The following is a 21736-nucleotide window of genomic DNA, read 5'->3' on the forward strand; positions in this document are numbered from 1 at the left end:
ATTTATAAGTTTTAAGAAATATTTGTCTTAATATAAAGGCTTCGGCAAAATAGCGATTAATATTATATAGAGTTTTGCAATTTTGCCGGTTTTATTTCAGATTTATAATCGGCAAGAGAACATGTTTAACCTCGCCATATTCTGCATGTATGTGCCTGTTCCAAGTCAGGAGCCTGTTATTCAGTGATTTTCTTTTGTTGATGTGTTACATAAATTATTTGTTTTTCTTTCATTTTTTAAACATATATTAAGCCGTTAATTATTTCATTTATTTTACATTTGTCATTTGGGGAGTCAGGATGACTCGTTTTACATAACAAAATTATCTGACCTTAATGTAATACGTTATTCCGGCCCAAACCACCACGGACGGAACCAGCAGTTTAAAAAAAAGGGGGGGGGGTCCAACTAAAATTTATTGTCCTCATTCAAATGCATTGATCTTCCATTGGAAAACAATGACCTCAAAATTATGTACGCATGAATTTATAGTGCCAGCATGTCCTCTTTTTATTCAAAGTATTGAATCGAAAACAAATATCAGTAGTTTTCATACTTCAGACTGAGTCGTGTAATAAAATCTTTTGACCGCATCAATCTAAACTGACCTTATTTGCTCTTTCGTTCTGCAAATCTATATAGCTGTACAGTAATTCAGTTATAATTTTAGGTCAAGAGGGACTGTAATATATACATATTATAGCAATATTGGAAAACAATGACCTCAAAATTTTGTTCGCATGCATTTATAGCGACAGCATATCCTCTTTTTATTCAAAGTATTGAATCGTAAACAAATATCAGTAGTTTTCATACTTCAGACTGAGTCGTGTAATAAAATCTTTTGACCCCATCAATCTAAACTGACCTTATTTGCTCTTTCTTTCTGCAAATCTATATAGATGTACAGCAAGTCAGTTATAATTTTAGGTCAAGAGGGACTGTAATATATACAAGTTATAGCAATTTTGGAAAACAATGACCTCAAAATTTTGTACGCATGAATTTATAGTGCCAACATGTCCTCTTTTTATTCAACGTATTGAATCGTAAACAAATATCAGTACTTTCATACTTCAGACTGAGTCGTGTAATAAAATCTTTTGACCGCATCAATCTTAACTGACCATATTTGCTCTTTCTTTCTGCAAATCTTTATAGCTGTACAGCAATTCAGTTATAATTTTAGGTCAAGAGGGACTGTAATATACAAGTTACAGCAATATTGGAAAACAATGACCTAAAAATTTTGTTCGCATGAATTTATAGTGCCAGCATGTCCTCTTTTTATTCAAAGTATTGAATCGTAAACAAATATCAGTAGTTTTCATACTTCAGACTGAGTCGTGTAATAAAATCTTTTGACCGCATCAATCTAAACTGACCTTATTTGCTCTTTCTTTCTGCAAATCTATATAGCTGTACAGTAATTCAGTTCTAATTTTAGGTCAAGAGGGACTGTAATATATACAATAATGAAAACAACACGTTATTAATTTCTTGCGTCCGAAGCGCTTTTCTGGATTTACCTTCATCAGGAACGCTCAAAGCCAAACATTTGAAATCCGAAGATGTATAAGTACCGAAACCGTTGAAGAGCTGTATGTCAAAAAATACCTAAAATAAATAGCCAAATTCATCTTAAGCCAACTTTGCCTGAGGGAGTTGAAACCTTAGTTTCTTAATAATTTATAAATTTATAAACGGACAATTTTAGCAAAGTTTGTTAAATCATGTCAGTACCGAAATACTGACTACCGAGCTGATGATACCCTCGGGGACTGATAGTCCACCAGCAGAGGTATCGACCCAGTGATGTAAAATAATGAAAACAACACGTTATTAATTTCTTACAAGTTATAGCAATATTGGATAACAATGACCTCAAAATTTTGTTCGCATTTGTCAAAACAGAATCTTAAATCATGAATGTAAATCCAAGGCAAACAAGGTAAATTATTAAGATTAAATTTACTTGAATTAAATGCAGAGTTATGTTTACGAAGAGACTGTTAAAAACGGGGAACGAAGAAACGTAAACAATGATGTTTCATTTGCAATCTCATAAAAATATTTCTCCGATGAGTTGGATAACCTCCTATCCACTTCGATATTTGTACATGTAAATTTTGATCAGTAAAAAATATAAAAACATCTGTTATTATATATAGTAAAGTAATTGGAACTGATTTTTTCTTCTAAATTCTAAATTGCCCTTTCTGCAGTGACGTCATTTAGAACTGTTCTACAGTCCTGACTGATTTAGTCAGTTCTGCTGACAGTTCTACGGTTAGAACTGATTTGGTCAGTTCTACCTAGAACAGTTTTAGACAGTTCTACCCTAGAACTGATCCTGACAGTTCTACCTAGAACTGATTTAGTCAGTTCTACCTAGAACTGATCCTGACAGTTCTACCTAGAACAGTTCTAGGGTAGAACTGTTCTAGCTAGAACTGTTCTAGGACAGGTTAGAACAGTTCTATGACAGAATATTCTGACAGTTCTAATGAGAGGTTAGAAGTGATCTCCACTGTAGGTTTTACAATTTAGGTGATTATCGGATAATCAGTAACCTTTACTGTAACTATATAACAGTGGTAACGAACATTTAAACTTAAATCTTCAAGGTCATGCTTTGATCTTGACCTTCAAAATATAAAAGGGTATTAATAGTTATCAAAAGTACCAGGATTATAAATTTATACGCCAGACGCGCGTTTCGTCTACATAAGACTCATCAGTGACGCTCAGATCAAAAATAGTTAAAAAGCCAAACAAATACAAGGTTGAAGAGCATTGAAGACCCAAAATTCCAAAAAGTTGTGCCAAATACGGCTAAGGTAATCTACTCCTGGGGTAAGAAAATCCTTAGTTTTTCGAAAAATTCACATTTTGGTAAACAGAAAAATTTATAAAAATGACCATATAATTGATATTCATGTCAACACCGAAGTGCTGACTACTGGGCTGGTGATACCCTCGGGGACGAAACGTCCACCAGCAGTGGCATCGACCCAGTGGTGTAAATAGTTATCAAAAGTACCAGGATTATAAATTTATACGCCAGACGCGCGTTTCGTCTACATAAGACTCATCAGTGACGCTCAGATCAAAAATAGTTAAAAAGCCAAACAAATACAAGGTTGAAGAGCATTGAAGACCCAAAATTCCAAAAAGTTGTGCCAAATACGGCTAAGGTAATCTACTCCTGGGGTAAGAAAATCCTTAGTTTTTCGAAAAATTCACATTTTGGTAAACAGAAAAATTTATAAAAATGACCATATAATTGATATTCATGTCAACACCGAAGTGCTGACTACTGGGCTGGTGATACCCTCGGGGACGAAACGTCCACCAGCAGTGGCATCGACCCAGTGGTGTAAATAGTTATCAAAAGTACCAGGATTATAAATTTATACGCCAGACGCGCGTTTCGTCTACATAAGACTCATCAGTGACGCTCAGATCAAAAATAGTTAAAAAGCCAAACAAATACAAGGTTGAAGAGCATTGAAGACCCAAAATTCCAAAAAGTTGTGCCAAATACGGCTAAGGTAATCTACTCCTGGGGTAAGAAAATCCTTAGTTTTTCGAAAAATTCACATTTTGGTAAACAGAAAAATTTATAAAAATGACCATATAATTGATATTCATGTCAACACCGAAGTGCTGACTACTGGGCTGGTGATACCCTCGGGGACGAAACGTCCACCAGCAGTGGCATAGATCTAAATAAAAACATGATTTCTTACCTACTTCATCGATGTCCTTTGACATATTTAATGAAACTATCAGTAAAATTCCACTGAGCAAAATAAAAATACTCCCAATGAGCATGATTCCGCGAGCAAGTCTTTTCCTAGCAGCTTCATCATGAAAAATTTTCAAATCGTCTAAAATAGACTTTCTGTGTTTTCTTAGCGATGGCTTTGATGCATCAATAACCTCATATTGAGTAGAAATAACTTCAATATTTTCATCTATCTCTCCATCCGGTGAAACATGAATTGCAAGAAATTTAACATAGTTTGGCGATTCTTGCATTTCTACAAATTAAAACTGACCCGATCCGCTATATGTTTTATTTCTGCATCATAATGTTATCCTTTTGTATAGTATGGCTCAAATGCGCACAGGAAATATTGTTTATCCGATTAAATTCAAACTGTTTGTCAGCATCCGATACATTGTTTAAAAAATCTTTAATTTTTCTAGTGACACGAAAATTCTTTCCTGTCAGAATTTACAATCCGAATGACACTATATAACAACTAAATGGACTATGTTTTTGAATATATCATGCAAAACATATAGTCTCATTCATCTTGCTTAAAATGAAGTTTCTAGTGATTAAGAGTGGAAACATTTATGTTTGCAAAAATAAGTATATTTAGATGTTATCAGCGATATAATTGATTTTGTATTTATTGCGGAATGAATATTTCATGATTATATAAGATTATAGGTCCGTTCATCTCAAGAGATCTGATTCATATGTACATGGAACTGCTTTTGTATAGATTCAACGAGAATGCAACTTTGTAATCCATTTAAATTTGAAAAATTACCTGAAATCCGAATTACTTTTTTGACATTTTAATGCATGTTTTCTCCTCATTTCCTTGTATCTAACATGCATTACAATTCTAAAAATGATACAAAAGCTTTTCTTTCGATGTCAAATCCGACATTTTATTACTGACAAAACTGATTTATTTCCATCATTTTTTACACAATCTTATCATTGATATCACATTAATCAAAAGCCAATAACTTATTCCCAGAATAACCTATAAGAAGGCAGAGTGTTTTCAAACAATGCACTGCTGAGAAATGCCATTAGAATTGTCTGAGGCTGAAAGAAACTATTCTCAATCGATCACTAAGTTCTTTCTTGCTTCATTTACGAACTTTGCGAAGCATCAAATTCTTTCGTTATTCTTTCATCGTGTTCTATCTAGTAGAGTAAGTCGGTATTATTTCTTGAAATTTCTATACAATTCAACTTATTGAAATGTTTCAGAAATATAACATGGATTCTCACTTGATGTCACGCTTCATTGATTATTTTTCATTGAAAAAGAACTGTATTACACCAACCATACACTAATACGGAGATTTTTAATTAAAAAAATAATGCTTCATGCTTTCAGATTGTAACGGCTCACTATATAGAGAACTATTTTAGATTCATAGAATAATGAATGCGGTATAGACACTTTTTACCTAAAGTCATGCCTTTGATGCAAAATTGTTAACTTGTACGGATGCAGTTTTAAAGCCTTATTGATAATTTACCAGCCGCTGTGTCATTTAACATGCATGGTTTGATTAAATACCACATTTGAGTTTTAAGAGCATGTCACCAATGAAATACAATTAAATCATGACGATTTTATATACCCAACTTTACAACTGATGAAAATGTGTTCAGAATTACGTTTTTTTACTGAATTGGAAGCAGTATTTATATTTTAAAAACCAATTTTAGTTAACGTGAACTGGAATATGCAAAATGGTACGAAATAATTGGAAACTGATTACCACTCCAACATCTCTCTCTATCTCTCTACATTTGCAAACATTGCATTTTCGTCATTTGCTTACATAGGTTCCTTATATATTTTAGATATACAAACTAGTTATTACTATCATCCTTACATAAAACTGAAAAAAAAACGTTCATTGCTTAAACTATATCCGATGACTGTATCGAGCACACACATAATAACCGACTTAGGGATTTGCTTTCATTATGAACGACCAAACCGAATATTTATAGCTAAGGATATATAAGAACTGAAACATCTAAAGCGCTATATGACAGAAGAAAAACTTAAAATATTTAATTCAAATTCGTACATCCAGAAATCGTACGTATGAAATATATAACGTGGTGTGTCCATTAAAAAAAGGCCAAACCCATCTTAGGTCATCTTTGCCTGACAGATTTAAAATATTAGTTTCTTTAGTGAGAGAACATCATCTATATAGCAGAAAGTAAAGATAAAAGATATTGCTAACTTCTTATCTTTCTTTCTGAGAAGTTCCTGCATGAAGTAACAAATGCTTTGCGTTGAAACTTGCTTGAACGGTTAAGCACAGTTTACGTTCAGATGAATAAGGTAGGGTAATAATACGTACCCTACATCAATCGTTTGTCGGCGTATTCCAACATAAATGAAAGTATGTACCGTTTCTACAACTAAAGCCCGGTTGTAACTATCGATGTTACATTGGTCAAAACTGGTCTTTTAGAAGAAAAATTTGGTTCAAGTCAACTGTTGTTACTATCAAAGTTATTCTTTTTCATCAAAAACTTGGTAAAAGAAAACGTTGTAGGTCAACTTTGTCTAAGTCATTGGTTGTCCGTGTCAATTTTTTTTTTTATCAAAAACTTGGTCAAAGAAAGAACTGCACTGTGATTGGATAATTTCTGTAAAGATCAATCTTAGTTTCAAGCAAAGTAGGATGGGATTCATTTCCGTGCAAGTCCGTTAGATCAATGTTTTCTTTGGTGTTTGTCATTCTAAAATAAATCCTTAAAAGCTTTTAACCAAGAAAATTTGTACAAGACTAGATAATTTCCGTAAAGGTCCATCTTACTTTCAAGCAAAGTAGGATGGAATTTATTTCCGTGCAAGTCTGTTAGATCAAAGTTTTCTTTGAGGGTTGTCATTCTAAAAAAAATCCTTAAAAACTTTTTTTTAACAAAAGAAAATTTGCACAAGACAAAGTTTGATACAATAGTAACAACAGGCCTTTACATAATGAAAACTGATTGATATTTGGCATGTGAATTAGTAAATCAAAACCGTTTAAGGAACAATAGAACTCTTTCTTTATTTTAAACTGTATAATTCAAATGAAAACTTGAAATACAAAATAAAAGCAAGAACACATATGTCGTTTAAGATTGCAGTATTGTAATTGCCTGCCCCATATGCTTATATGAAAAAAAAAAAAAAAAGCTGATCTTTAAATTAAAAAAGATAAGATAAAAAATTGCATAGAAATATTTTCTATGCACATATCGTGCAAGAAGTGATCTTATGCTATAATGACAAAGAGTGCCTCAAGGACATTGGGCATCCACTCGCTTACAAATGCATATTCAATCAAATTTACAGAATCCAAGATAAATATTCTGATAAGAGATCATGATATTTCGAACTTCAAAAGAAATCAGAAACTGTTCATCAGCAAAAAATATTATTTTTAAGCACAGGAGTTTAATCTTATCATCTTTGAACGAACTGTTTGTTTATGTATTACGGTCTGTTAGAGATATTCAGGTAAAAATATTTTAGCAAAGATGACGGCGTTTAAACATATTGTTGGCTGAAAGACCGGGGGCCGTGTCAACGAAGCTGTCCTAGGACTAGGACATGTCTTAGGATGGTCTTAGGACACGTCTTAGTCCTAAGTCAGGTTAACGAAAGTCTCCTAAAATAAGATATGTCCTAAATTTGGTCCTTAAGTTAGGACATACACAAAGGTGTCTTAGGATAGTCCTAAAGGTTACAATGTCCTAAACTGTAATAAAAACAACAAATATGGCATAAACTCAATACTAAAAATACGAAAACAATATTAAACTATCATACTGTTATAAGAATTAAATTGATAAAACATTTGTTTTTTTTTTTTATTAATTTTTGTTAAATATTCAATTGTATTACATTAAATTATTTCGTGCTGTCCTTTTTGAAACCTAAAAATACTATGATCAGTGAAGCAACGTTTTTGCGACTAACCAAAACGGTGCAATAATAATTTAAATATGGAAAAAAATGACTTCTTTTTTAACTAATCCTCATTCGATACATGAAATGAAATCGAGTGGACCTAAGGACAAAACTAGTTTATGTACTAAAATTGCAGCACGAATATCGTATATAACAAAGTTTTGTGACTATTCACTTTTGTTTTCGTATTAAAATCATTTATATCTTTCTTCATATTTTTGAAAAACGTATTTATTAGTATTACGTTAAAACTTTAACTTTTATTTTGCGTCAATTGTTTTCCATATAAAAGTCATCCTCCCTCTCTTTACATATATAAATATTACAATACAATTCAATCTATATAATAGAAATTTCTACATTTTTTTTTCAATAATATAAATGTGTTAGGATTGTCCCAGGACCATCGTAGTTAGGACAGTCCTAAGACAGCTTTGTTTTACATCCTAAGACATGTCTCAGACACGTCCTAAGACCATCCTAAATAATGTCCTAAGACCTATCTTAGGACATATCCTAGGATACTTTCATTGACACGGTCCCGGAATTCTTGTATCAGAAGATGCAGGTTTCATTAATTTACAGCTTAAACTAAACAAATAATAGTTAATATTTCGTGCTACTCCTAGTAAAAAAGGATATTTCGTGACTGACTACCTGTTTAAATTTTGAAATTGTACCCTCAGTGACTCATATGTACTTAATGCTCTTTATATTGTGCAAAACGAATTTAGTTTGTAAAATTGACGCTATTGTAACATTATATATTTGTTTTGAGAGAAAAATTGATAAAATGTGTGTTAATCTCATTCAACTGATATGTAAGAATTAGCCATGTTTTAAAATTGCTATTTGGGGAACAGGTATGGGCGAACTTAGGTATTTTTAGAATGTAGCAAGAAATAAAAACGTGTAGAACTGGGTGTAATCATGAAAAATGTTGTATGCAACTTTAACACATTCCAAGATTAAGCGTATTAAATATCATGAAGATGGATTTACAAATTTATAGAATATACTCAAAAGTCAAAATTTCCTTAAAACACAATTTTAAAAGTCTTAGCCAGGGAAGTCCTGTAAAATAGGTAACCAGGATTCAGGTTTTGATCTATCTTTAGGCTTTCGTAATTTGGTAACTCATCTATTAAGAAAAATGCGTAATATTTTAAGAGCCTAAAAATACACGATTGAATCTGTATTACTGTGAATTATAGAAATCATCTCAGAATTTTTGAAACTGGAACATGTGTTAAATTAATTAAGACAGTTTCTTTTATTCGGGTATATAATACGGGAATATAAACTCTGCTGATAACTTATTTTATAAACATTTGTACCATTAATTTAATTAATGAAATCCTTATTATCGTGTGTTGTAATTTTGTAAACATAATATGTTGAGGCGGGTTGAGGCGAACAAAATTTTGAAATTATGTGATATTCAGTATTTCATCAGTTTTATTATAGTAAAAAGTGGTATTGGTAGGACAAGGCGACATAACTCATTCCTTCCATCTTAGAAATAAACTGGAAGTATTTTTTTTTATTGATTTTGTTATATTTGTCTAAGATACCTTAATCTGAAGAGATGTTTCAACTAATAATACCTACCTAACTCGTCTATATCTTTCGACATCATCAACGTTGAAAAAACTAATGCAATGCACGTGAGAAAAATAAGAGCTGCGAAGAACCCGACTATTCTGTTAATTCTCTTTCTTCGAATTTCTGCTTCTCTCGATTCAATCGTAGAATTTAATATTCTGACAGGAAGTTTTGGTGCTTCTAAACGAATAATTTGTGTAGAAATAATCTCAATTTCGTCTAAATCGTCAGTTGATTCTGTTGTTACATCTTCTGAAGGAGTATATGTCACGTGGTCATAGCTCATCATATCATTACACAAACTTCCAAATATTTAATGTCCATGATCATTCTTTATTAATGCAGTTCACGATACGTAAATCTGTAAAACAATTGAAATATTTATAAAATATATTTTAGTGCCAATAGAATAAGCAGATCGATTTCAGATTTTTAGTAAATGAAGTATGTATAGCTAGTTATATATAAGAGAAAGAAACGATGATTAAAATATGATAATTAAAGAATTGAATGCTTCTAAATGTGATTGTATTTGGTTGTTGAAGCGTTGAAATAAGCGTATTTTCTAAACTTTATTTAACTGAGGTTGTGTCAAACTATTGTTTTTTATCTGTTTGTTGATTGTTGTCTTGTCAGAGGTTGAGATAGGTTTAGATTTAAAATGCACTTGCTTGACATCCACCTCGATATTTATAGAGTACAGAAGTTTTAATTTTTCAATTTTGATTGTTTTTATTTTAACTATAACCTTTATCGTTTCAAATCGAGTAATTTAGCTATTTGTTGTTTATAGAGCTATTTTTTTTATAGATATCGGTGGTAATAAATTACTCATGTTGTAATGAAAACATCCTCTCTTTCATCAGCACTATCACAAAGCAAAGCTATACCATCTTTGATAAAATAATAAAATAAAAATTAATATGAAATAATCATATTTTATATATATTGCATGCTTCTAAAGCGCCCATATCAACCGAAGACACCTTTAACATGTTTAACACACAAAAACAAAAATTTGAAAGCTAAGGCTATACAAGTACCGAAGTTAACACACACGAAGAGGTCAGGGAATATAAACACTGAGCGGATACGTCTGAGACCTGAATAACATGTATATAAAACGTCTGTATAATAGTCAACGATCTTTCCCATGTGGGCGATGTATTGTTACGAGTAACGGTATATGTACACAATAAATAAATTATATAAACGCCTAAAACTGTACAAAGCAACACCAATATCAAAAAAGGAAACTATTAATGTAATTATTCGTAAATATTTTGGATGACAGATAAAAAAAATATCCTTCATCAGTATGATTATGATGTTACAGTTAAATAAATCATAGCTATCTACTTTGATTTAACAATAACAATCTTGAAATTTATACAGTCAATAAAACAGTTTTATCGAACATCATAGTTAAGACGCTTGTACAATCCTAAATTTTTAAAACTAACATAGGTTATATAGATATAAGAAGATGTGGTATGCATGCCAATGAAACAACTCTCCATCCAAGTAGCAATTAATAAAGTAAGCCATTATAGGTGAAGCAACGGCCTTCAACACAATTTAAAATTTAAAAGGTGACGAAAGTTACGATGTTACAAGAACGATTGCGTCCAAAAAAAACAGAACTGGTCGATCTAAGTTTGTAAATTCATCAAATTTGACGACGGTAGGGTAATTAGAACAGAGGCTGTGTATTTAAACATTCCAAATCAATAGCAGTTTAAAAAATATAATAATAAATTTTGACTAATATAAAAAAGAAGATGTGGTATGATTGCCAATGAGACAACTGTCCATAAGAGACCAACATGACACAGACATTAACAACTTTAGGTCAACGTACGGCCTTCAACAATGAGCAAAGCCCATACTAAATAGTCAGCTGGGTTCTTCTACACCCCTCGAAATGAATAGAACCAAACAATTTAAACTGGTGTAATTACAAAAACTTTACAGTTGAGTAAGGTTAAGATATAGAAACAGAAATAGAGACTGACTGTGGCCATAAGTGATATAACCCAAATGTAAAGCACTGCGTGAATTCGAACTACATCTTTTCATATATCCCATTTGGTGCCAAAGTTTTTAATTTTCTTATCCAAAATCTTCCCCGAGTGAGTCTAATATCCTCCCTAGACCAAGCAGTGTTGTGGTCAATGGTTGTAATGGTCAGTCGATTGAGATCTGCCTTAGAGTGGCCAGGGGATCTCAAATGTTGACTGAGAGGAAGGTCTGGGTTGCATTGGTAGTCGCTACGATGGCCGTTCATTCGTTTGTGAAATGGCTGTTCTATAACACAGTGATGACTGATGTAACCATATTTTGACTACTTTACCGATTATGTCTGTTTTGTACACTTACCGTTGTAAAAAACGGAATTTGATGCGACTGTCATAAAAGTGGGAGGGTTGAGCTTTAAAACCAGGTTCAATCTACCATTTTCTACATTTGAAAATGCTTGTACCAAGTCAGGAATATGACAGTTGTTGGTCATTCGTTTGGTGTATTTTATTCTATGAATTTGCCATTTAGTTAGGAACTTTCCGTTTTGAATTTTCCTCAGAGTTCAGCATTTTTGTAATTTTACTTCTGACTCGCCAACATACTGTTTACCACATTTACACTGTAGAAGATACACAACGTTTGTTGTCTTGCAAATAACAATGCAAAACACGGTGTATTCTGTTCCAGTGGAGCGAGTGTTAAAAGTCTAGGTATTCAGTGTTTCTTTGCAAGTCAGACAGCATTTGTTTCCGTAACCCTTGCAAGGGCCGACAGACAAAGAACCTGTTTTAGAGGATAAATCAGCTATTACCAGCAAGTGACGTCTTTAATGCTTTTGGACCACGGAAAGCTAGAACGGGTTGCTCGGAAAAGATCTTGGATAGTTTTATAATCTCTTTTTATATATTTTTTTACTTTATGTCATTTGTGGTTTTTTGTTTTTGTTTTAATCTGATCTGAAATGCTGTATTCGGTTTTAATTCAAAACTTGATATTGAGAACCAGGTTTGCATGGGAACATTAAATACACAATGACCGTTTACAAACCAATTACAACAAAGTATACTGTTTGGTATTACATATAGCTGACTTCAGTCTAGCTATTTTCTACGTAAGTAAACCATTATATTAGTATTTTGCAATGCGTTAAATATTTCATGACTTCATCTGTATTTGAAGGTTTGATGATTGTATAATGTTTATTGTCGTGTCGAGTTTGTCATTAAACTTCAATATAGAGGAGATGAAAAAAGAGAATAACAAAGTAATTATATTGCACTTTCTATTGTCGTTGAAGTAAATTGCATATTAATAATTCTTTTTCGTTCAGTTTTTATTTATTTTTTGTTTCATCTGATCTTTCAGTTTTTGTAGCTACACTTTAAAGAGAAACTTGTACTGAATAAAACAGACAACTTTCATGTGATCATGCAGTACAGCTGCAAATAAAAACACCATCTCTTTCATCAGCACCATCATTAAGGCAAAGTTATACCATCTTTGATAAAACAAATTGAAATTATAAATGGTATGAGCCCTTCTCTCCTTTTCCCTGCACCCATTTAACCCAGAAAGTATAAAAGCCAAACATGCAAAAGCCAAGGATGTTTAAGAAACAACACACGTAAGGAGCTAAATGGTAAAAAATGCCCGGGTTGCATATAAATTTTCACAGATATTTAATTTTATGATTGAAGAGCATTAGAAATAACACTACTTATCCCCCTTCTTCATAACTTTATAAAATGATTTTTTCATCTTCTGGAGATTTTAACGTACCGTGTTTTATTTCCCTTGTTGACAAAGTACCATGGCGTATAACCGAAATGAAATGAACAATTGTACTGGACTAAGTGTCAGTAATTAAATGATTTACACCAATATCTTATTAAATGTATTTGGATATCTATAGTATTCTTTCTTTAATATTAACCATAATATTTTGGTATAAATCGGATTCACACAATCGAGCTTACGCTCTCCTAGATGGATCTTATACTTCCTACGTTCTATGCTTCCTGTTTTATGCTTCAAAGGTCATCTTTTAATTAATTAGACATTGAAATTTTAAAGCTGTATTTTGGCGGAAGAACTTATAATTAACACAGGCACACAGTGGTTGATTTGATTCAACTCTTCCAATTTAGCTGCATATCTGTTTTTTATAATGAAGGTGTTTGATAATACTATGCTTCTGTTAGAGATTAAAAGCACTTCCAAGATAATTCTGCAATAAATTAGACATGCGTGAATATCAACACGTCAATTATATCAAGCTTAGTATCATTAGCTTCAGTAAAAAATTGAATAACGGCTAATTTTGTTGTTTGTTTGCTAAAGTTAGTAACTAAAAGATTGACACAGGGTGCAATTTGAGCCTCTATCAGTTGAAAATAGAATAACGTGTAATTTGTTGTATTTTGCTAATGTTAGTAAATATAAGCTTGACAGCCGTGGGATTTACTTGTAATAATAGTATAATGTGAAGTTTGTTCCAAAGCTTAAAAATGGATGTTTTTTTATGAGTTGACAGAATTAATTTGTAAATGGTATTACCATGAGTTTTGAGCACAAAACATTTTCGAAATATTCGTTTATTCAAATGTAAAGAAAAAGTGGACTGAAAAGTATGGCAACAAATCGATATACATTTTGTACAATTTATATTTTGCATCAGTACACAAAATCAAAACAACTGTAAACCATTTCTAGTGAGAAAGAAAATCATCGAACTTATTGGGAAAGCTTTCAAAATGAAATGGGATTTCTCCAGCAGAACAGTCTATATATAACTCATACAACTATTTTTTGTCAAGTTGTTGAATTGGTTTCTGGTAAACTATATCTTGTGTTAACTCTGACAAAGCTAGTCAACAGTCAAGATTACATGTATGTTACCCAGTAATTTTCAAAGTAAAGTTGACTTTCAAACCCTAAACCAATGCAAATAACCCCAGTATTATCAGTATTAACCGATTGTATTTTTGTTTTTTTCAGTTGTTCTTTAAACTTTGTTGGTCTCTTCCTCCTTTTTTTCTTATACTAGCCTTATAATTTACGCATTGCCTTACATATATGTTTCATTAACTGGATGTTTCAAAGTTTGGTAAGTATGTTAGATATATAGTTAAGTTTGCTTCAAATCTGGATTTAATTTTACCATCGTAAACATTCGAGTTTTATGCAGCAACATTCTGGCAGCACCTGCAAATGCGGGAGAATTTATCTCCAAATTGATACGATTTATCAGCGGTTGTATTTTATATCGGGATACTATACTAATGATATATGATTTATTCTGACAGGGAAGCTGATTCTTACTCTTAGAAAGTTCTTCAAACGCAATCATGATATGGATTACAGTTATGGTGTACTAGTGTCTATGTGATCTACAAACGCCATCTTAATTTGGTGTACTGTTATATCGTATATTTATGAGAGAAAGTACTATATACGATAAATCGTATCAACTTCGAGATAAATACTCATATAATATGACAAAGGTAATGGTTTCAACTTTCCAATTGTCAACTACCCATTCATCAGCATTAACATACACACTACCCTATCGTATGGCGTTTACATGCTTGAAATGATACTTACCCTGGTGGATGTACACAATATACGGACTTCGTGTTAACGGGTATGTGCTTCTTGCACAACACAACATAACTGAAGTCTTGTTTGGTGAAGTACAATTTGCATTGAATATGTATGCTTGCAACGACACCTTGCTAATTTAGAATAACAAAGAAATAAATCAGTTACAGCTATTTTTCTAATGCGTGTAGTTTAAAGGTTTGGTTGACTTGATTTGTTTAAGTTTGCTCTAGCATTTTTATTAAGTGTCACAATTCCAATCAATAGATAGGTGGTGCTTCAGCGTTTATAATGCTATAAGATGCTTGTGCAAACATTTATACAAACAAAGCAAGCAAGCCAACCAAACCTTTAAACTCCATGCATTAGGAAACAGCTGTAATTTTGTTAAATTTAATACCATAATTGTTTTTAAATTAGAATGAAATTCAAAACAGTGTGGCTGTGGCCATTGATTGACACATTAAAATCATCCATTGACTGGGACAATTTACATGAACGTTTGTCTGTAACGACCACCGTTCACGACGTACCTACGATAGACATTTAAACTGTGAGGTCACCAAAGGTTTCTTAACGCCTTTAATTATAAAATAATTCGAAAAATTAATCAGGAATAACCTTTATGTTTTGATTTATATAATTAGTATAAATGAAAACATCGTGTTATTTCTGATTAATTTTTCGAATTACTTTATTAAGGTGTTGAGAACCTTTGGTGACCCCATAGTTTAAGTGTCTTTAAAAAGTACATAGTGAGCAGTGGTTGTTACATACAAACGTTCACCTAAATTATCCCAGTCAATGGATGATTTTAATGTGTCAATCAATGGCCACAGCCACACTGTTTTGAATTTCATTCTATTAGTATTAGCGATACTTTTATTTTTCATGAAACTGTTCATGTTTCTAAACCATCGAAATATCATAAAACAAGAAATTATTCTAACGAATATAGAGAATTATAGAGTTCGCTAAAAGAATTATTAAAGTATAGAATACATGTACTTATTTAGATAGAATATAAGCAAACAAATATGACATTCACTGGTTTTTGTAACGTCCCTGACTATACAGAAAAAGCAATGCGGACGCATGCAATTCAATACGTTTTTTTTTGTTTTTTTTTCAATTGACGACAGGATTTTTTACCATCAAAATAATCAAAGCAAAAGAAAAATAAGACTTGTACGAAAAAAGGAAGAAGAACAGAAAAGTAAAATAAGAGATTTTTTTTAGTCAACTGCTATACAAAGTGGGAGGTTTAGCTAGATATAAAACCAGATTTAACCCATCGTCTACTTCGGAAACTGTATGTACCAAATCAGAAATATAACAGCTGTTTCAAGTCGTTTATTTGGTATATATAGTCGGGTTTGGTTTTGTCTTTTTATATGGACTTCCCCCCTTTTTGAATTTACCATGGACTGATACATGTTAGTCATGTTAGCACGTTTTTTTGTTGGTTTCTATGACAATTGATGATAAAATCTTATTACTAGTTACATGCAGAAATTTATCGATTAGTAAGTCGTTAGAAAAATACAGTTCGTTGACTCAAATCATATCTGAAATATTTGTCACTTGACGTTAAAAACTAAAAATCAATATAAAACAGTAGTATGATTCTTCGCATCCATTTCAGAAACAAATGTACTGTCTTATTACAGATATTAAATAAAAAAAAGATTTACTTACGTTTTGAATTTTATTCCGACAATGGCTGTCTAAATTAAACGATTCATTCTATATCTATCATTGTATGCGGAAACGTTTTAATGATGCTCATCGCAATAAAGTTTAAAGCTTTCAAAACACGATCAAAAGTTGTAAACAAATAGATTGAAATATATAACATGGTAGATCAAAAAGATAATAACACTTCTTCTTTGAATACAAACTTTTCAGTATAAGCACATTAAATCCGTTCTCTTTAAACATATACATGATCATAAGCAATGTACAAGGACTTTAAGCATGTCTTAAAGTTTATTTCCATGATAATTTTCTAGCCACTTTTCACAAGAAACTTATCACTTACGATTCATTAAATGTTTAAGTATTTTTTATAAGATTATAAGCCATAATTTTATTATAACACTCTTATCTATCAAACGCATTTGTAAAACGAAAGGCTTCACTAGTAGACAAAAACTGAAAAAGTACAAGGCTGAGGAAGATTTTTTCATAAGAAAAAAGATGAGATCCAATGTTTTCTTGTCTGGTATACAACAACATTCCTGAAGATTAAGCAACCAGTTCGGTATATTCTTTTATCCCTTTAATTTCCGGTTTAAGCGTAGGGATAACTTATATTCCAAAACTAATAATGTTGTAAAAAATCAGACATTTCACTGATCAAATTTGTTATTTCATGTTGTCTATATGTAATTGCTGGTCACCTAAGAGAAATTGAAGATCGATTTAGAATCTCGTTCCGTACGAAGCCGTGAAAGAGAGTTCATAAAATATGGATGTAAGAGAGGATTAATGTGAGAACGGAGAAGTAAAACTCCATGCCATTGTACCATTTTAATTAATTAATGTGATCATCATTCGTGCTGTGTAGGACTAATATGGTGACAACTTAAAGGGAAGGTTTTGTTGTGGATTTTAGTAGCTTAAAAAAGATTTCAGTTTAACCAATCGCCTTTAACCAAGTTATTGTTGTTTTTTTCATATGTTTTTTTTTTCATGGTTTTAATAGATTTAAAGCAAAACAATTACAAAGTTGAGGAGCATTGAGGACCCAAAATTCCAAAAGGTTGTGCCAAATACGGCTAAGGTAATATATGCCTGGGATAAGAAAATCCTTAATATTTCGAAAAAATCATACTTTTGTAGACAAGAAATTTATAAAAATTACCATATCATTGATATGCATATCAACACCGAAGTGCCGTCCCTGACCTGTTGATACCCTCGGAGACGAAACGTCCACCAGCAGTGGCATAGAACCAGTGCTGTAAATAGTTATCAAAGGTATCAGGCTTATAACTTCATACGCTAGACACGCGCGCATTAAACCAGACATATAGATTTTTCCTTACTTGAAACAATCAAAATTTCAAATGTATAACAAGAGGCTTGCCGAGTGATTAATTTAACTGTCGAGAGTTCTAATATGTATTTTCATTATATGATGTCATAAGGCATGGCCGCCTATTTCGAAATAACAAATTCAGAGAAACGCAAGAAAATATGACGTTACAATTGCATTTCGACCAATTAAGAAACTCAGATAAAAAGAAGCACGTGTTTAATTGATAAAAAAATCAGCCGATCGAGAAATGTATAAATGTATACAATTAGAGAAAGTAAGTGGATGACACAATGTGAAGTATTTCAAACGAAAAAAAATCCCAAATATTGTATCTATCTAAACCTACCACACACTTTTCATGTATAAATGTAAAACATTGTTTTTAGTTGTTGTTCAAAGTGTTATTTCACATGACTTTTTTTTATAATACATGATGGTCTTGAATAATAGATTATAGGTACTGACATTGTCCATCTTATAATGAAGTGTTATTTATTTTTTTTTGTCTTTGAAAATTATTAACCTTTAATGTTTAGTCCATTTTTGGTAGTGTCCTATAGGCGTGGCTCGCGATCGGTACTTGTGCATCCCGACAGTGTGTTGTTGTGCTGTGGTAGTTTTTTGTATTATTGTTATTCATTTTTGTTTATTTTCTTTGTCTGAAAGCCATTTTGTTTTTCGTTGTTTCTTTGTCATATTTTTACCTATTATGTCTGTCTGTTTGTTTTGTTCATTCATTGTTATCAATACAATGGAGTGTTATGCGACTGTCATACAAGAGAGAAGTTTAGCTAGCTATAAAACTAGGCTTAATCAACCATGTTCTACATATAAAGGAAATGCATTTACCAAGTCAGGAATTTGATAGTTTTTTTTCTGTTGGTTTGATGTGTTTGAGCTTTTAATCTTGCTATTTGATAATGGACTTTCAGATTTTAATTTTTTTTGGAGTGCGTTTTTTTTCCAGTGCTCGACAAGTTATCTTAAAATATTTAATACACAATGGATACCACAATGTTTCATTACACAATTTCTTCATCAGTAAACTCTCATTCCCCATCTATGTGTAAGTGTGTGTGTAAGATTGTACGTGTGTGGATTTAGTTAACATTTACTGTAATGGCGATTTCGACTCTTCTTATCACATACTAAAGATACAATTTTACACTAAAACGATACATTAACATTGCTGCACAAAAAACAATCTGAGAATTTGACAAAATAAATATTTCAATTCGCCGCGTTTCTAATTTTAAGTCATGTTAGATTATTGCGGTTTTCATATTAAAAAAAAAGAACAATGGGATCTAGTTCAATGCAACTTTGCATACGTAGTACAATGTATACACTATAGTATCTCCCCATTTATACGATATTCCCGGGCTTGTATTTCCTATCATGATTTCCTTGATAGAGGGTTGTTACTCAAAAGGAAGCTTTCAAACCAAGAGTTCCAAATGGTGAAGTTGAAATGATCCCTTGGTAAATTTTATATGTTTCTATGTCGTAACACAATCCCGTTCCCTTTTTACGAATATGACTTACCGAATTAGACTATTTACGTGGTCTGTAATAACATGAACAACACGACGGATGCCACATGTGGAGCAGGATCTGCTTACCCTTCGGGAGCACCTGAGATCACCTCCAGTTTTTGGTGGGGTTCGTGTTGGTTAGTCTTTAGTTTTCTATGTAGTGTCTTGTACACTAGTACTAATATTTGTCTGTTTTGTGTTTTTCTTTTTTAGCCATGTTGTTGTCAGTTTATTTTTTATCTATTTGCCCCTCTTTTGATACTTAATTTTGAAGGAACTATATACACACGGAGACAATAAAACTACGAATAGAGAAAGATTTCTATTATTTACAATATGTATATGAAATTAAACTTAGACAATTGTGGTTAATTCATGAGTACAAGTTTAAACAGGATAAACATAACGAAATAGAGATATATTTGAAAAATCGGTAAGTTTATGCACTGTCACAGTCGTATCTATAGTCTACGTTTTTATAATGATATACACACTTTTCATTCTTTTCATACTGCGTAAATACTTTCTTATTGATTATAATGCCACCAAATACAATTATACAGAATCGTAGACGAGGAAGTATGAAGAACAGAAATATATATGGTTACATCATCGTTATGGCATCCGTACTATGTACTAGTTTTATTATTTTTATTGGATTATCATTGTAAGTAGAACATCTATTTAATTCTTTGTATAGTCCATGTCACGTTTGCCTAGAAAAAATACGTTTTATTTGGGTCATGAAAGAAATATTTGGTAGAGCAAGTGCTATTATACATTTCTTCTTTTGCAACATCTCTTTATAAAAATATAAGATCCGAATTAAATTCTATGATAAAATAATACTAGTATATATTGAGGTTGATTATACTCAGATTGAAACTCCACGACTTACAATTATGTATATAATGTATTCTAATAAAAATTAAAACAGTTCAACCGAGAGGTATTATAATACGAAAATTTTAAAACAATTCATTACAAAATTCTCAATTACTCTGACTTGTTCCCAATACTTCACTGAATGACTAGTTACATTTGATGTCAGATAAACAATGACACTTTCTTTAACCTTTTAGAATATATGACTGATATTTAAAAGCAAAGTAGCATAAATACGAAACTCTAAGGAAAACGATTTTTGGTATAAATATTAATTTCGTAATCTGTAAATTAAAACCAAACTAAAATAATATTAGCGTTATATCAATATACTTAGTATATTTGATTATCAAAATTGTTTTTATTGGTATAAATATTGATTTTGTTATCAGTAAATGATAACAGAACTGACAGTATTTTTATATACCTGTGCATATGCGCATGCATGTTCTTACAATCTGACGATTCCTGCAATTTTGGCATTGCACAAGGTCATGTTTTTTTTTACTGTTATAGACGTCTTAACACTCAATCCCTTGGATGTTGGATGTTTACTTTTTTTTGTTATTGACTTTGAATTAGCTTTCAGTAACTTCGAGCGCTCTCATAAATATAAGAAGATGTTGTATGATTGCCAATGAGACAACTATCTACCCAAGTCGCAATTTGTAAAAGTAAAGTATTTAATATAGGTCAAAGTACGGCCTTCAACATGGTTCTTTGGCTTTTAATCACACAGAACAGCATCCTAAAAGGTCCCAAAAATGATTAGTGTAAAGCCATTCAAACAGGAAAACCAACGGTCTAATCTGTAAAAAAAACCCCAAGAAACGTGAAACACTTATGAACCACATCAACAAACGACAACCATAGAACATCAGGTTCCTGACGGCATATCTATAGTGAGTGTCTTTTGTTGGTTTGATGTATTAATACCCTGCCATGTCACGTCCGGTCACTGTTTTTGTTAATGTTACTGGTTTTAAGTATGTTTTGTTTTAAGCTGATGAGTTCAGCCCTTTTCAACTGATTTATTACAGTGTGTTCATATGTTGTATTGTTTCTTATTGCATATTGGTTTTTACTAATGCAAGAAGTCGTATAGAACCACCGATCTACGGTAAGAAATCTAGCAATCCTAGTCAATTAAGAAAGAAGTCGAACGCACCTGTAACATAACTGGTGACGGACTCACAACCTCAGTATTTATTTTTAGAAAATTTAATTTGAATATTTTGTTATAAAGTATAGTATGAAATTTGTCTCTATGATAGCTGAATTAATTTTATTTTTTATTC

At 31.7% G+C, this 21736-nt stretch overlaps 1 protein-coding gene and 1 long non-coding RNA gene across 2 annotated transcripts in view; one reads left to right on the forward strand and one right to left on the reverse strand.

The window, feature by feature from the left end:
• LOC143063007 (uncharacterized) overlaps positions 1 to 16981 on the reverse strand; it is a 45898-nt gene extending 28917 nt beyond the window's left edge. The window contains exons 1-2 of the long non-coding RNA XR_012974916.1: positions 16674 to 16981; positions 9360 to 9714 (exon numbers count right to left, since the gene is read on the reverse strand). This is a non-coding gene — a long non-coding RNA (uncharacterized LOC143063007). The remainder of the gene's footprint in view (positions 1 to 9359; positions 9715 to 16673) is intronic.
• The window catches only part of LOC143063012 (outer dynein arm-docking complex subunit 4-like), a 180194-nt gene that overhangs the window by 56358 nt on the left and 102100 nt on the right, over positions 1 to 21736 (forward strand). The gene's annotated exons all lie outside the window — the stretch shown is intronic.

This window comes from Mytilus galloprovincialis, chromosome 2 (genome assembly GCF_965363235.1).
Source record: "Mytilus galloprovincialis chromosome 2, xbMytGall1.hap1.1, whole genome shotgun sequence".
Taxonomy (NCBI): Eukaryota; Metazoa; Mollusca; class Bivalvia; order Mytilida; family Mytilidae; genus Mytilus; species Mytilus galloprovincialis.